The 16082-nt window shown below is 43.3% G+C and overlaps 1 pseudogene; it reads right to left on the minus strand.

Moving 5' to 3' along the window:
• Gm7436 (predicted gene 7436) lies at positions 15170 to 15610 on the minus strand (annotated as a pseudogene).

Raw genomic sequence — 16082 nt, forward strand, 5'->3', positions numbered from 1 at the left:
CTCGTACCAGGAATGTTATTTTCTTTCACAGTACTGGAGATGGAACCGGGACCTTGCACATGCCTGGCAAACACTCTACCACTAAGCCTCAGTCCCATCCCAATCATTAACTTTTTTAAACAGATGAGATAAGAGATTCGAGAGTTGTAAAATGTGTTATCTGTCAAAGCGTTTGGAACTGCACAGGATTCTAGTATAATACTTCTTAGCCTCTCAAATGCACTCTTTTACCTGGTAGGTCGCAAGTTAGAGCCCAAGAATCTTTATTTATAACACGTTCTGTAGTGATGTGGGTGTCCCACGCACCTCACTTTGATTGTCAAGAGCCTCATTTCTTTCTTTCTTAATACAAAGTCAATTACATCTCTCTTTTGAAGCTTCCACCTTAAAGCCCTGGTTACATGCGTTTCCCCAACACTCGAGTTTTTTTTTTCTCTATTGTATTTGTTATTTTTCTAATGCTCACTTACTAAATTAATTAGCTTACTTATTTATCTTTGACCTATTTCCACTGATACATGTATCCCAGCAACTACATTCACCTCCATTTTATTTATTTTATTCTCCATTTTATATGTATGTGAGTGTGTGTGTGTGTGTGTGTGTGTGTGTGTGTGTGTGTGTGTGTGAGCCAGAGGCTTTGAAGGTCAGAAGAGGGTGTTGGGGTGTTGGATGCCTTAGATCTGGAGTTATAGGCAGTTGTGAGCCACCATATGGGTGCCGGGAACTGAACCCAAGTCCTCTGCAAGAACAGTAAGTGCTCTTAACTGCTGAGCTCAGTGAACATTTTATCCCCAGTACTGACCACAAATAGTAACAAAATGTGGAAGCCAGGGTACACACTGAATGGCATCTCTCTAGCAGAAGAAATAAGATGAAGCCTGAGGCCAAGTTCAAAGGAAGCTGTTGGTTGGTAGAGCAGAACCCTCCTAGACTCAGGGATTGGCATCTCAGTGATTCTGGAAGGAGATACAGAAGCAGGAGGCTTGGCTGAGAACCTTTATGAAACACTTGGAGCAGGGGCTATAGCTCCCAAAAGCTGTTGCCTGTCTGTGGAATACATTCCCCTAACTGGGCTGCCTTGTCTGGCTTCAATAGGAGAGGATGTGCCTAGCCCGACAGGGACCTCCACCCTCTCAGAGGAGAAGAGGAGGAGGGGTGAGGGAGGGATTTTGTGAGGGAGGGTAGAGGTCAGGATGTACAGTGAAGTTTTAAAAAATACTAAAAGTGCTGAAGCAGCAGCAGCAGCACCTGGGCCACGCCCCTTCTTACTCCATCAAAGAAGGGACTGAAATTTCCTTGCAGAAGAATGGAGTATATCTTTTCTCACATTCGCTTGGTTCTTGGGGTGTGCATTTGTTTAATTTCTGCTTGGGTGCAATTGCTTTTGCTTTCATTCAATTGGCCTCCGTTTAAATAATGCTTCCTTGGAGAGGTTTTCTAAACTGCTGTGTGCGTTTGAGCTATGATCCCCTTGGCTTCTTCCTGCGATAGAGCTATGTCCCTTCTTCATGAAGCCAGTCTGTTGAACACGGAGTGACATTATCACTCAGGTTTGGTGGTTACATCTGACATCCCAGCTAGTGGGAAGGCTGAAGCGGGAGGATTGCTATGAGTTGAAGGCTAAACTGGGCTACTGGGCTAAAGTGTCTCAAGTGACCTTATCTCAGATAACCAAAACCACTGAGGATGTAACTCAATAGGTAGGTAGAATGTGGGCCTGGCATTGAGCTCTGGGTTCCAACGCCGCTAGTGCAGAAACAGGCATGGTGGCCTACACCTGTGTCCCATACACTTGGGAAGTAGAGGGAGGGTCCGAAGCTTGAGATCACCCCTGGCTACAGAGTGAGTTTGAGTCCAGCCTGGCATTCATGATACTCTGTACACACATGCACATTTAAACACATGCACATACATACACAGCATATTTAAAGAGATGGCAGAAACAGAGAATCTTCCTCAGTGCACACACACATCCACCCTTCCTTCCTCCCTTCTTTCCTCCCTCCTTCCCACTCTTTCTTCCTTCCTCCTTCCCTCTCCCTCCCTTCTTCCCTTCCTTTCTTATTTCTGCCTGTTGTCTCTGACCACATCCACCTTTCTTTCCCAGAATTTAGGAGGCTAAAGCAGTAAGGTTACATATTCCAGACAACCTGGGCTACATAATGAGGTCCTATCTCTCAAAAGCTCATAATGAAGACGTTTTTGTTTAAGATGTGTGTCTTAGTTAGGGTTTCCATTGCTATGAAGAGATGTCATGGCCAAGGCAGCTCTTATAAAAGAAAACATTTAATTGGGGCCGGCTTACAGGTTCAGAGGTTTAGTCCATTATCATCGAGGTGGGAGAATGACAGCATCCAGGCAGACATGGCACAGAAGAAACTGAGAGTTCTGCATCATGTTCCAATGGCAAACAGGAGAAGACTGTCTTCCAGGCAGCTAGGTGGAGGGTTTCAAAGCCCACACCCACAGTGACACATTTCCTCCAACAAGGCCATACCTTTTAATAGCACCACTCCCTGGGCCAAACATATTCAAGCTACCACAATGTGAATAAGTAATGTGTGGTGGCTCGTGACTATAATCCCAATACTCAGGAGGTTGAGACAGGAAAAGGACTATGAGTTTGAGGCCAATTTGAGCTACATAGTGAGTTTTAGGACAACTTGGGCTGCAAAGTTGAGACCTTGTCTCAAAAACCAACAAATCAATAATAGATGAATAACTAAATATTAAAATGAAAAGATAAATATGCAAATAAAGTAACTGTGTGGAAGAGATTGACTAGCACAAAATAGATGCTTGTACATTTGTTTGCTAAGAATATCATGCAACATAATACGCCAGCCTGGGGGTTTTAATGCCTTTGTTTGAGCAAGTCAGGGGGGCTGTTAGTCTGAGATCAAGGTCCAGGAGCAGGTGGGATCTGTTTCCCTCTGCTTGTAGGTGGCCTTGTCCCTTCTTGGCCCTTCTTGGCCTTCTCTTGACCTTCTTATCTCCAAAGTCACAATCCAAGGTCCAGGCATCTCTGACTCCATCAGGAGAATTTCTTTAGGTCACTGTTTAGGCAACAGCAAGTGGGACCACTTCAAATGGTATGTTTCTCCATGCTTCATTTTCAGAACACGCACACATGTGTACCCAAAGGCAATCTACTGCTGGCTTTTCTTAATCGTTCAGCTGTCCCGCCCTCTGTAAGTCTCTGCAAGTTTTCACTCATGCAGGAACCAAATGCCTCTGAACTTCTTCTGTAACACAGTTCCTTTTATAGAAATGTCAACGTCTGCCTTCAAACTGGATTGTAAGCTCCCAAGGCTCAAATAAATATTTAAATCATTCTTTGGTGGGGTGCTGGGCAGTTTTATGTCAACTCTGAGACGGAGCTGAAGTTAGCTGAAAGGAAGGAACCTCAACTGTCTCCATTAGATCGGGCTGCAGACGAGCCTGCAGGGCATTTTCTTAATTAGTGATTGATGGGGGAGGGCCCAGCACATTGTGAGTGGGGCCACTACTGGGCTGGTGGTCCTGGGTTCTAAAAGAAAACAGGCCGAGCAAGCCAATAAGCAGCACCCCTCCATGGCTTTTACAATGTGGTTCCTGCCTCTGGGTTCTAGCCCTGTTTGATTTCCCATCCTGACTTCCTTTAATGATAGACTACCATGTGGAAGTGTAAGCCAAATAAACCCTTCATCCTCAATTTGCTTTTGGTTATGGTGTTGCAACAATAGTAATCCTAACTAAGACAGCTGGTGAGATAGATCAGAGGCACTAAGTTCAAACCCTGGGACCTACACGGTAGAAGGAGAGAACCAATACCAGAAAGCTGTCCTCTAACTTTCACACATGACCATGTTGTATGTGTACCCACATACATACATGTAAATAAGTATTCTTTTAAATTTTAAATCATTCTTAAATATTCATATTTGATATTAATAGCAATCATCTATCAATGACTGATTTTGTATCAAACTCTGCTTGTGGGTTTCATTTATACCAGTGGTTCTCTACCTGTGAGTTGACATCCCCACAGGGATCAACTATCAGATATTTCATTATGATTCATAACAGTAGCAAAATTACAGTTATGAAGTAGCAATGAAATAATTTTCGGTCAGGAGTCACTACAACACGAGGAACTGTATTAAAGGGCCACAGCATTAAGATGACTTATACCATCTTGTAACCACCGGCAAAGTAGGAACAGGTACCGAACATGTTAAATTGCCAGGTCCAGCATGGCCTCAGAAGGGATAGTGTGACATAATTTCCACCCCTGGAGCAGAGTCGTCATGGCACGGGTCTTCTTGGGTGCTGACTGTTGCTGTAGGCATAAGGTTTGTTTGCATAATAATGTATATATTTTACTTTATGTTCCTCCTTCATGAAATGTGCTCCCTGCCAAGGTTATTGGGGAATGTTCTCCCTGCTAAGGTTAATGAGTCCATGATAATCAGAAACAGCATGATTCTAGGAAGTGAGAATGTGTCTAGTGTTCCTCAGCAAAATGGTAACACTGTGACCTTCAGGACAGCTCTTAAGACTGTGGGAAAGAACTCTGAAAACATGAGTTCACGAACATATAAATTAGTGTAAGAACTGTTTTTTTTTTTAAACAAGATTTCTCAATTATGCAAAGTATAAGAATGCAATATGAATTGTATGAGGGGCTTCAAGGACCTGAAAGAACAGAGGCAGTTGCATTAATGATCCAGCTTTGTCAGAAAGATATTAAGGAAGGAGATAAAGAGATTTAGGGCGTGGTGATCTCAGGTCAAGATCCCCACCCAGCTAAGCTTACTGTTTGTGTTACAGTTGAACAAGGAATAATTTGGATTTTTTAATCTGGAATGAACTATAGTCCAGAAATGGAAGGCACGCTTGTGATCCAGACCTTGAGGCAAGAAGACACAGGCTTTGATCTGGATCTTAAGGAATAGTAGCCATGAAAAGCTTAGGCCCAGGCATGGTGGTACACACCTTTAATCCCAGGAGACAAAAGCAAGCAGATTTCAGAGTTTGAGGCTAACCTGGGACAGAGCAAGTTCTAGGTGAAAAAAAGCTCAGGTCCAGGCATGCTGGTATATGCTTTTAATTATAGCATTAGGAGACAGAACCATGCAGATCTCTGAGTTCAAGGTCGATCTACAGAGCAAGTTTCAGGACAGCCAAGCTTAGGCAGTGAAGGAGTTGGAAAACAGAAAGCTGGTGATAAGGTAATAGAATAATGAGGCCATTTTTCCAGCTCCAGCAAGCAGCAGAACTTGGCAGCTTCGGCCATGTGGCTTTGTCTTTAGAGTCAAGGAGCTGATTCGTGAGATAATCAAAAGGAGACCTGGGGTAAATTATTGAATTGATATGCAGTTCCTAAGGAAGTAGCTTGTACAAAATAAAAGACTGGGTTTTGGTCTGCAAGAAAGAGCTATCTTGAGAAGAGAGCTCTCGAGCAGAATACAGAACTGTCAGCTCGCATCCATCACTGACTCCAAGTCACTCATCTACAGCTCCCAAACACTCCTTCCTCAGGACTCCCTCCAACTTGAGGCTGGTCCTAGGCATCAAATGAATATTTGCCTAGAAGCTCATAGGAAATAACTGATTCACTTAAAAGTCCAATCCAGTACATGTGACCCTAAATCACAACTTTTAAAGCATCATGTGCTACTGTTTCCATGGCTGTTTTGTATCTCCTGGCTGTAAACAAAATGCACACAGTAGAAACAAATAGCTTATTAAATGAACCCAGCTGGAAAGTACAACAGCTGATTGCTATGGTGTCTTCCTTTCTATTTAAAGGTCCTTGTCACTAGTGAGCTATTTTAGGTCTGGATTACTGTGGCTGGAGTAACAGATATGTGACCAAGGTCTTCTTCATTCCCATGATAAACAGAGCACTTTTGCCTCCCTGTTCATGGTCTTCTAACATGTTTAGTCCAACCTCATTACCCTTTTCCTGATGCAGTACTTGTCGGCATGCCAATCAATAGAATAAAGTCCTCAACTGGAAAATGTAAATATAATAACCACGAAAGGGTGTTTAACATACACCTGCTCAGTTTCAATTCTTCAAGATCATTAATGAATGCTGTATGTTCGCCTTTAAACAGAATACTGAGAAGCAATACATAGGTAGACTTCAGCAGGTCCAGTTGACTCTCAGTAAAAGAGTAGGCAGGTTGTCCTTGGTAGTAACCCATTGTTGGCTCCGAGACCAGAACAGCAACTGTTTATATCTAACTTGCTCTACCTCTCTACTTCTATAATAGTCTGAATAATAACACCTCAGAATTTATGTGCAATATGCTTAAGTCTTCCAGATTGAAAAAAAAATCCCTGTATAATTTAATGGTGTAACACATTTTATCAAAATGAATGAAGTTTCTAAGTTTCTACCTTCAGCATTCCAATATAATTCTGATTGTAATTCATAGTTACTTGTGAAGATTTTTTAAAGTTATTTCCTTGGGTTATTGCAAACAATATCTTTCCTCCCTTCATACTGTTTCAGACATAACACACACAATTCTTGGTGCCTTTGTTTATAGTTATAACATTTTATTTATTTATTTATTTTTTGCTAGATCATTCCCTTTATCCCTTTATGATTTCTACTGCTGCAAGCTTCTGTCTAGATCTGACATCTTGTGATTCTGAGGTGCTCCACAATGAAAGCTGTGTTTTAAACTCAGAGCTTGTCAAGTTCGAAGGAAATACAAGGTCAAAGAGTCAGGTCGGACAACAAAGGGCTGTTACTGCCACGGGTGCCTCAGAGTTGGCAAAGTAGCTTAAACTAGCAGTGGGCAGCTTATGTTGGCTCCTCTTCATTTATGGGGCTGTAAATCCAGAAAGCAGCCTGCTGTTCAAGAGCACGTCAAGATTTCCTCTTCGCCAAGGACTTTCCCCTGAGTGCATTTGTTCCTGGAGATTTTAGGCTCCAAGCCTGGCGATCCGAACAAGCTGGGCCCAGCCACCCATTTTCAACGTGGCAATAAAGAGACGAGTAGAGGAGATTTAACCAGTGAGAACAAATAAAGTGGTCCGGTGACTCTGAAGTCCATCTTTGGGTCCTGACATGAGGGTTAGGATTGAATGAAAGGCAAGAGGCATGCTGGGACTAAGTGGGCATAGCCCCTCCCATCACTGACCCATCATTCTTTAGGCTCCTGGCTCCTGGTTGACACTGTTTGAAATTTCTTTTGGGGGGTACAAGCTCCCACTCTAGTTGGCTGCAGAGCCCCAGCTTTCTCCTTCCCCAGCATGAAACCTGGGGAAATCCCCGTCCGTTGTTTCTACAGTTCTACATTCAAAGAGAGAGACACATGCGTTCTCTTGCTTATCTTTGTTCCTTCCTTATGACTCTCTTCAGGTATATCTTGGCTAAAACCTGGCGCCCCGCCCCCACACAGCAGGTGAGCAGCTTTCCCGCGTGGCTTCTTACACTTCTGTCCTTATTAGGAGCTTTCTAGTTTTGTTTTGCAAAGAGGCTGCTTTGCAGCAGGTGCCTCCACTTGGCAGCTAACACCACCAAGCGCCACTGAGTTTCTCTGTCTGGGACTGGGTTTCTTGCTACTAGAGGCAGATGTAATGCAGAGACTAGCATTTGAAATGTAATATACATCAGATTGGCTAGAACATCTAAGGAAAGAAGAATTTCAACATGCTAATTTTAAACATGGGTTAACTAAAGAGCACGTTTGTCTTAGTCAGTTTTCAGTTGCTTTAACAGAACCCAGCATGGAGTCGGTTATAAAAAGCAAACGTGTTACGTTACCAGGTTTGGTGGGGTCACAGTCTGTGTCCCAACAAGGCAAGTTTGGCCACCCATCTTTGATGAGCCAATTAAGGCAAACTAACAGAGGAAACAGAAAAAGGAGATTTATTCAATATGTCTACAACATTGGGAAGCTGTACCTTTTGGCTCATTGTTCTGAAGTCTAAATAAATGGAACGTTTGGTAAAGGCTTCATGCTGCTTTGATTCATGGTTAGCAGGCCAGAGTGTGAAAAAGGCCAAGTCAGGAGGGGGTGGGGGAGGGGAAGTGGAGGCGGGAGAGCTTGCTTTGTAATAGCCTAATCACATCTGTATTAACTACTTTTCCTGTTAGGATAACAGAATAGCTGACCAAAACAGCTTAAAGAAAGAAGAGTTTCTTCTGGCTGAAGATGTAAAATGGTGTAAAGGCTGTCTTGGCTAGAGAGGCACAAGGAGACTGGTAAGAGAGCCTCTGCAGCCAGCAGCAGGCTGTGGCCAGGAAGCAGGACCTATCTATCTGTAAGGGCCTGAGAAGACAGATCTTTAAGACCTCCAGGCAGGCTTCCTGTGATACACAGCCCCCACGAAGGCTCCACCCCCTGAAAATTCCAAAACCTTGTATCTGGGGACTGGGTGTTCAAAATAGAGCAGTGGTTCTCAGCCTTCCTAAATGCTGCAATCCCTGTGATTGTTCCCCATGTTGTAGTGGCCCCATGAAATTATTTCATTGCTACTTCATAACTGGAATTTTGCTTCTCTTATGAACTGTAATGCAAAAATATCTGACATACAGGATATCTGATGCATGACCCACCTAAAGGGGTCATGACCCACAAGTTAAAAACCACGGCCATAGGAGATGATTCACATTCAGACAGGGTAATCGCTCAGTCCTGAGAGCGAGAATTTTGTGGGAAAGGCCATGAGATGTCCCCAGCACTTTCAGAGGGTTACCAAGCATATCCCAAGCCCAGCAACACTTTGTAGCACACAGCCTCATGCTTGTCCTAGCTTAGGGTCTCTGTCTGTCCTCAAATGCAGAGTGTATCTTATCCCCAGAAAAGAAGAGAGTCACACGAAGAAGCCAGGCTTTATTCTTGCTCTGGAAAACACAAGCAGCTTCAAATGACCACTAAGCAGGCCTGGGAACTGATGGTTGTTGGCACGCTGATGGTTGATGGTTCAATGCCTACAACGACTGCTGGAGAGAGAGGATCATCGGCAGTTTAAAGCTAGCCTGAGATACAGAGCAAAACTCTGTCTCATGAAAGCCCCCAAACATAGCAGATGTTGGCTTGGACTGACAATTCCTGCTCTGAGCAATGAGAGCAATAAAGTGTCTACGCACCCTCTCTCCCGGATGTGTGGGTACCAACGCTGTGCTGTTGGCTCTCAACTCCGAACTTGCCCTTCTACACTCAGTGATGGAGGGATTTGAAAACTCACTTTTGATTTGCCAGCTGTTTCCCGTTAGGCTTTCCAATGGAAGGCGGTTGTGAGCTTGAAAGACTAGGAAGGGGCTCGTGCCTTCCAATTTCACATTTGCTTCCTGCTCTCCAGACCCAGCCCAGCACCTATGCTTCAGTGTGGCTGTTGGTTTCAGCAGTAGAAAGTGAGGCTACTGTGCGGTTTGGCCCCAGTCCCCACCTACTCATCCTGGTCACCTCTCCCAGGTACTTACATGGCAGCCTCTCAGAGGACCCCTGGCCTCCCGGCCCCCCTCTGATCCCAGTTGGTAAAAGACTACTAGTTAGTCAGCACTGCTCTTCCCAGGAGTCTGGGGTCTAGTCTCTCCCTACTTTGCACTGGAATGTTTCATGGTGTGCATATACATGGAATCAGAATCCAGGGTAATTTTTTTTTGAGAATATTAAAGATAATACTGTCTGGGCACAGTGGTATGTATGTATGCCTTATAATCTCAGTACTCTAGAGGCTGATGTGAGAGGATCGACTTTTTTTGTCAAGGCCAACTTTAGTTATTTAAAGAGTTTGAAGCTACCTTGGGCTACATGAGGCCCTGCCTTAAAAACATTAAAATAATAAATTATAAAATAAAAGTAATAATGTCCTAAGAATGCAAGGGGACTTTAACACATTGAGTCTATGTGTTAGTGGCTCTTAAACCTGTAACTGCATGTTAGACATCTTGCCCAGGTTTACATGGAGAAACTGTATGTATCCTAGAGTCAGCATGTTTGAAATTAAATCATTATCTTTTAAATCAATGACTCTTAATATTATCAACCAGTCTCCCATAAGAGTATACTAGTCACATACAATTTCTAACTTATGTTAATTTTAATTCTTAAATATCTGTTTTCCATTGCTACTTCACAGCCTGTAGTTCAGATCTGCCAAGTTCGGCCTCACTGGCAAACAATAAAACCCCTCCTGTTTGTCTCCTTGCCTTCTAACTTCTCTTTTTGAATCTTTCTAGACTGTATGCTTATAAAAAACACCAAAAAATATAACAAAAAATGTATGCCCAGATACAGTCCCAGATCTGTCCAGTGAGTTTAGAAGACTTCCTCCACTCCAATCATTTACGACTTTTCTCTTTGGCAATCTCTTGTTGTTTTTAAAACAGTGTCTCATGTAGTCCAGGTTGCCCCAAAGTCATATGTAGCTGAGGCTGGCCTTGAACTCTGATCCTCCCACCTCCACCCTCTGAGCACAGGGATTACATGCCCAGTGTGTGGTGTTGGGAGTTGAAGCCAGGAGTCTCTGTATGCTGGGTAAGTATCCTACCGGCCCTACCCTACCCCTACCCCCACCCTCAACACCAGCCCTCAGCACCGGCTTAGGGTTTGATTATGTGTCTTATTTCACATTCTTGTATTCATTATTCATCAGACTTGGATTTGTCTATTTAAGGCTTTCATCATCTATGGATTTTGCATATTTATGGTTTTCACCAAAAAGGGACGTTTATCTCATCCTCTTCTTTTGGAGTTGCCAGCAGCAAGCGTTATTATGTTGCTTGATGTTTTCCCACAGCGGAATTTTTAATTCTTCTGTCCATTTTGTATCCTCTTGTTTTATTTTCAACTCAGCAATCTTCCTCTGCCAGGCTTTTTTCCATCTCAGTCGTTTTGATTTCTGTCTCTAGGGGTCCAGCTTGGCTCTTTTGTTATGATTTTCATTTTATGCTCGACATTTAAAACTTACAGACTAGAGTTATGCTATAAAAGCTGCTATAACCAGCCTTTTGACTACTATATTGGGTTCTTTTACCTACCCACCTTCTCCTTCCTTCCAGCCCTCAACACTAGGTAGGAGAGAAAGGATAGAAGGGAAAGGGGGCATCAGTTTTGTTAGGCTACTTCCTGCTGGTTAGGGACGTCACAATCTTTGGGGTAAGTATGACCTTTGCCATCAGGATAGCCGATTTCTTTTGCTCATGACCAACCACTCAACGGGCCACAACAACAGCAACCAGCAGCAGCAGGGGAGCAGCAGCTGCCACAGCCTCTCAGGGCTCTGGCATTTTTATATAACCTCTCAAGAGTTCCCAGAATTCCAAATGTAAACTATCTGCAGCTGGCAAAAATCATGCCCCTGCCAGAGCATGAGACAAATCATAGTCAACTGCTGTGGACAATCTGAAGCAGCCCCATATTCCACACCTGGGACTAAAACAAAAACATATCCCCATACTATAACAGGGTCTTTAAAGAAACTAAAATTCTCACTTCGAGCTGCTTCAAAGTCATCTTTTCATTCCAACTCTATAAATGTCAATAGATTGGTTATTTTTCTGATTATGGATTTTGTTTGACTATTCTTTCTGGTTTGCCTGGCATTTTTTTGTTTAGGTGGAAGATAATGAAGATAATTGGAATTCTATCTTGAGAGGTGTTGAATATTTCTGTATTCCTGTAATACTCCTCCTCCTCCTTCTCTCTGGAAGCCTCTAACTTGGTACCTGACAACACAGTTGAATCTCAATAAACATTTTGTGACTCTTGTTTTTATTTCGACACACAAAATATCTTTAATGGCAAGTCTCGTTGTTTTGGCTACCTGGCATCTATAATTTCTGCCAGTGATGTAGAACCTGTCTCTTACTACAGACATTGCAATGCCAGTGTCCAGCTTGGCACCAGTTCTTTGAGGAAGGTAGTTGATGGGGTATGGAGTCAGCAATGATGTCAAAGTTTATTTATGTTTGGTAATTCTTCTGTCTATAACTCTATGCTATTCTAAAACCAAAAGCCGTTGGCTTCTGGTAATTAACTCCTGCTGCTCAGCAGCAGGGGATAAAGAAGAAAAGACAGTTAATTGGTAGGGCATCTTTCTCCCTGGCTCTGAAAACTTGTTAGTTCTTCATGAACCAGAGAGAAGAGAAGAGAAGAGAAGAGAAGAGAAGAGAAGAGAAGAGAAGAGAAGAGAAGAGAAGAGAAGAGAAGAGAAGAGAAGAGAAGAGAAGAGAAGAGAAGAGAAGAGAAGAGAAGAGAAGATCTTTTACACAGGCTATAGGCACAGATATACACACACACACACACACTCATACAGACACACACTCTGGTCAGGCCTGACCACCATTCTCAATGACTCTGTAAGTGTCCATGCATACTTACATATACACACCTACACCTACACATGTATGTATGTATATATATATATATATATATACATATATAGAGACAAACAGACATATACATATATTCATTTGGTGGATGGAACAGAAGCTTCAATGAGCAAGCTCCAATGCAGAAAAAAAACTTACTCATTCTGGATGAAGCAGGAAAAAGAAGCTCCCATCTTTATTGCTGAGAGAAAGAAAAGCCTCTCCCTTATTATAATTCTTAGTTCTTATATTTTATTTATTGTAATGATTTACAGTCTGTAGTCCAACTAATTCAACAATGGGCAGCTGTGGATGGGAAGTCCAAGAATTTAGTAGTTGCTCAGTCCTACGAGGCTAGTTGTTTTAGCTGGTCTTCTGTAGAAGTAGGTTCCAACAGATGTGCTGGCTAGTAAGTGCAAGCAGTCAAAGAAGAGTGAATCTTTCTATGTCCTTAGGTGGGCCTCCAGCAGAAGGTGTGGCCCAGATTAAAGGTGTGTACCACCATGCCTGGATCTGGGACTCCGAGATCTGCCTGCCTCAGTCTCCTAGCATGAACTACCTTGCATGGGCTTAAGATTTTCATGGCTACTATGCCTCAAGATCTCCATGTCAAGATCCAGGTCAAAAACCCATTTTCCAGCCTCAAGATCTGGATCACAGGTGTGCCCTCCATTTCTGGATTGTAGTTCATTCCAGATGTAGTCAAGCTGACAACCAGGAATAGCCACCACAGTGTATACAGGCATTTCTATATACATATCTAGATACAAATCTGCATTTGTATTGGGGTCCTCGAGAGCACCCCCAGGTTCAGTGATACCCTAGAAAGACTCAAAGAACTCAGGAAAACTGTTCTGCTCATGCTTATGTTTTATTTCCATGAAAAGATACATATTCTAATCAGCATAGGTTGATTCTGGGGGAACTAGAAGCTGTCTCTAACAGGAAAAGTAGCACAGCCAATTCTGTATCCTTCCAGCAATGACACATGTCAACACATGTCATATGTTGTTGCCAAGCAGGGAAGCTCACCTAAACTGTCTGGATATGCATTGGCATTTAGGCATTTGGTCACACGTTACCAGTATGTCAGACAATTACTCAGCCTCCAGTCAGGTCAGAGGGACACAGTGACCTAAGCCTCGGGCTTTTGCTAAGATTCCACCTCTTGATCTGAACTGCTGTCATAGCACAAGGCTTTAGGCATACAAAGGTGGGATAATCCAAAGGTCAGCCATCTCTTCCCAGGAATCAGGACAAGACTCGATACTGAAAACCTTGGGACTATAGAGGTTCTGAGTAAACCAGGCCTGTAGAGTCAACCCTTGTGCACATCATTATCCAGTCAATAAATGTCTAATCAGTTTACGTTTTAATTAATGTAAATAATGTTGCTTTGAACACACTTGCACATGTTTTCAGGGAGGACTTGCTGTTTTTCCATAGAGTGGTTCATAGAAGTAGGGAAGAGAAGTGGTACATAGAAGTAGGAACGCTAAAGACTATGACCTTAGGGCAGAGAGATTGTCAGAAGAGCTGACACAAAAGCTATTGACAACCTCAGCACAACAGAGGCAAAGGCACGTAGATCTCTGTGAGTTCAAGCTCAGTCAGGATTGTTGGGATTGGATAAAGATTTACAAAGAACTCAGTGTCTCTAGATTTTTTTTTAACTTGGTCTATTCATGTGAGACCCTGAACAAGCCTTGACTAAATTGTGCCATTCCCGGCCAATGGGATGGCTCAGCATATGAATGTATTTGCCATCAAGCCTGATTAATGAGTTAATTAACCCCTGGGAGCCACATGAGAGAACCGACTTGCAAGTGGTCCTTTTGACTTACGTACGCGAACAGAGAAAAGTGTAAGAAATTAAATATTTTAAAAGATTATGACTGCTCCACTCTTTGCTCTTTCCTTCCTGACTTCTACATTGATAAGCAAACTCACTTTCTAGCAGCCATCTGTGGGAACACATGGACTCCTTCAGTCTGTAGCTATGGTGATCCATTTCCATCTGGGGTGTGGTGTGTTTTGGAAATGGTTTGGAATGTCTCCTAAGAGCTGGGACCCAGGAGTCCAGCGCCCTGCCCACTGGGTAGCTTTTATGCTGATGCAGGCTGTAGATCTTTCTCTGTCCTTTCATTTCTTGGCTGTGCATGGTTTGTCCAAACCAAACCTAGGTTCTTTTCATAGGAACCTTTCCCAAACCTGAAGATTAATAAACTCTTGATAGAGGTGGGCATGGCACGTCTCCAGGATCCTCATCACCTCTAAGCCCACCATCTGATAAACCGCCTTCACAGAAGCTAGCTTCAGGCTGCGTCCTTGGAAGGCCTAGAAGATGTCGCTTTATTAACTCTCAGAATTCCTATTTGCCCTGACAGTCAGGCTTTTGATTAAAGGGGGAGGAAGAGGATGACAGAGAGAAAGCACAGGAGAGATATTAAATGCAGTCAGAACGGGTGATTTATTGCCCTCTCAATTCAGCCTGGCAATCATGAATATAATAAATGTGTCTCCTAAGAAACTTTTCATTTTTTTTTCCACCAAGTTCTTTGGTTGGCTCTTTTGTGGTCTTCAATCTCCACTCACATTTTTTTTTTGACTCTTTGTTTAGATTTGAATACATTCTAGCAAAGTTGCCTAAAGTCCCACTAAGCTGAGCCTAGGAAGCTGGCCCTTAAGTATGTGGAACAATTACAGCAGCACCTCAAGGGCCTTCTCTGGTGCTGCTCACGAGCATCTTGGTTGCTGAAGAGAAACACTAGTCTGGGTCTCTGGCTCACACTCCTTCTACAGAACAGGGTTGCTTTTCTTTTCTTTTCTTTTCCCTTTTTCTTTTGGAAGAAACCGGGCAGTTTTATTGATGAGCATCAGACCCCACAGTCAGGTCCGTGGGCGGGACAGGACCCGAGTCCAGGCCTTGTACTTCTCCTCGGGCCTGGTGGGTGCAAACTTCTCCTGCAGTTTCTTATTCATCTCTTGGAACTCTTCCAAAGTACCTGTGGACAGGATCAGCTGGTACTCTTCCACGGACAGGCCACTGAAGCTGGTGGCTCTGGGGCGAGGGTACTTGTGCTTGTAGTAGTTTGAATGCAGTCGTGCTAAGGTCACGTACATCTGATCACAGGCCTCGGGTTCTGTAATCTGGGTGTTCTCTCCCTCCCGGAAGGCCTGCACTACCCGCTGCCGCAGGTAAGCGCCCAAGTCCCGGCCACTTGGTCTCGTCCACTGGCCATTCCTCACAGAGCCTAAGGAACCGCCAGTAGTGGAGAGTGGCCAGTGTTACTTTTCAATGACAAAGTTTGCTTTTAAAAAATTAAGACAAGAAGGGGCTGGAGAGATGGCTCAGTGGTTAAGAGCACTCACTACTCTTCCAGAGGTCATGAGTTCAATTTCCAGCAACCACAAGGTGGCTCACAACCATCTGTAATGGGATTCAATGCCCTCTTCTGGTGTGTCTGAAGACGCAACAGTGTACTCATATATATATAAATAAATAAATCTTTAAAAAATTAAGACAAAATCTATGTGATGTAAGATTCATCATCTCAACATTCATAAGTCCACATTTTGGCAATTTTTAGTGGATTCACAGCGTGACCTCAACATTATCTAATTCCAGAGCATTTGCCTTACCTTGAAAACTAAGTCTTTGGATGTTCACATTCAGCTATTGGATGGATCACAGGGCCCCCAATGGAGGAGCTAGAGAAAGTACCCAAGGAGCTAAAGGGAACTGCAACCCTATAGG

Source organism: Mus musculus, chromosome 9, assembly GCF_000001635.26.
Source record: "Mus musculus strain C57BL/6J chromosome 9, GRCm38.p6 C57BL/6J".
NCBI lineage: Eukaryota > Metazoa > Chordata > Mammalia > Rodentia > Muridae > Mus > Mus musculus.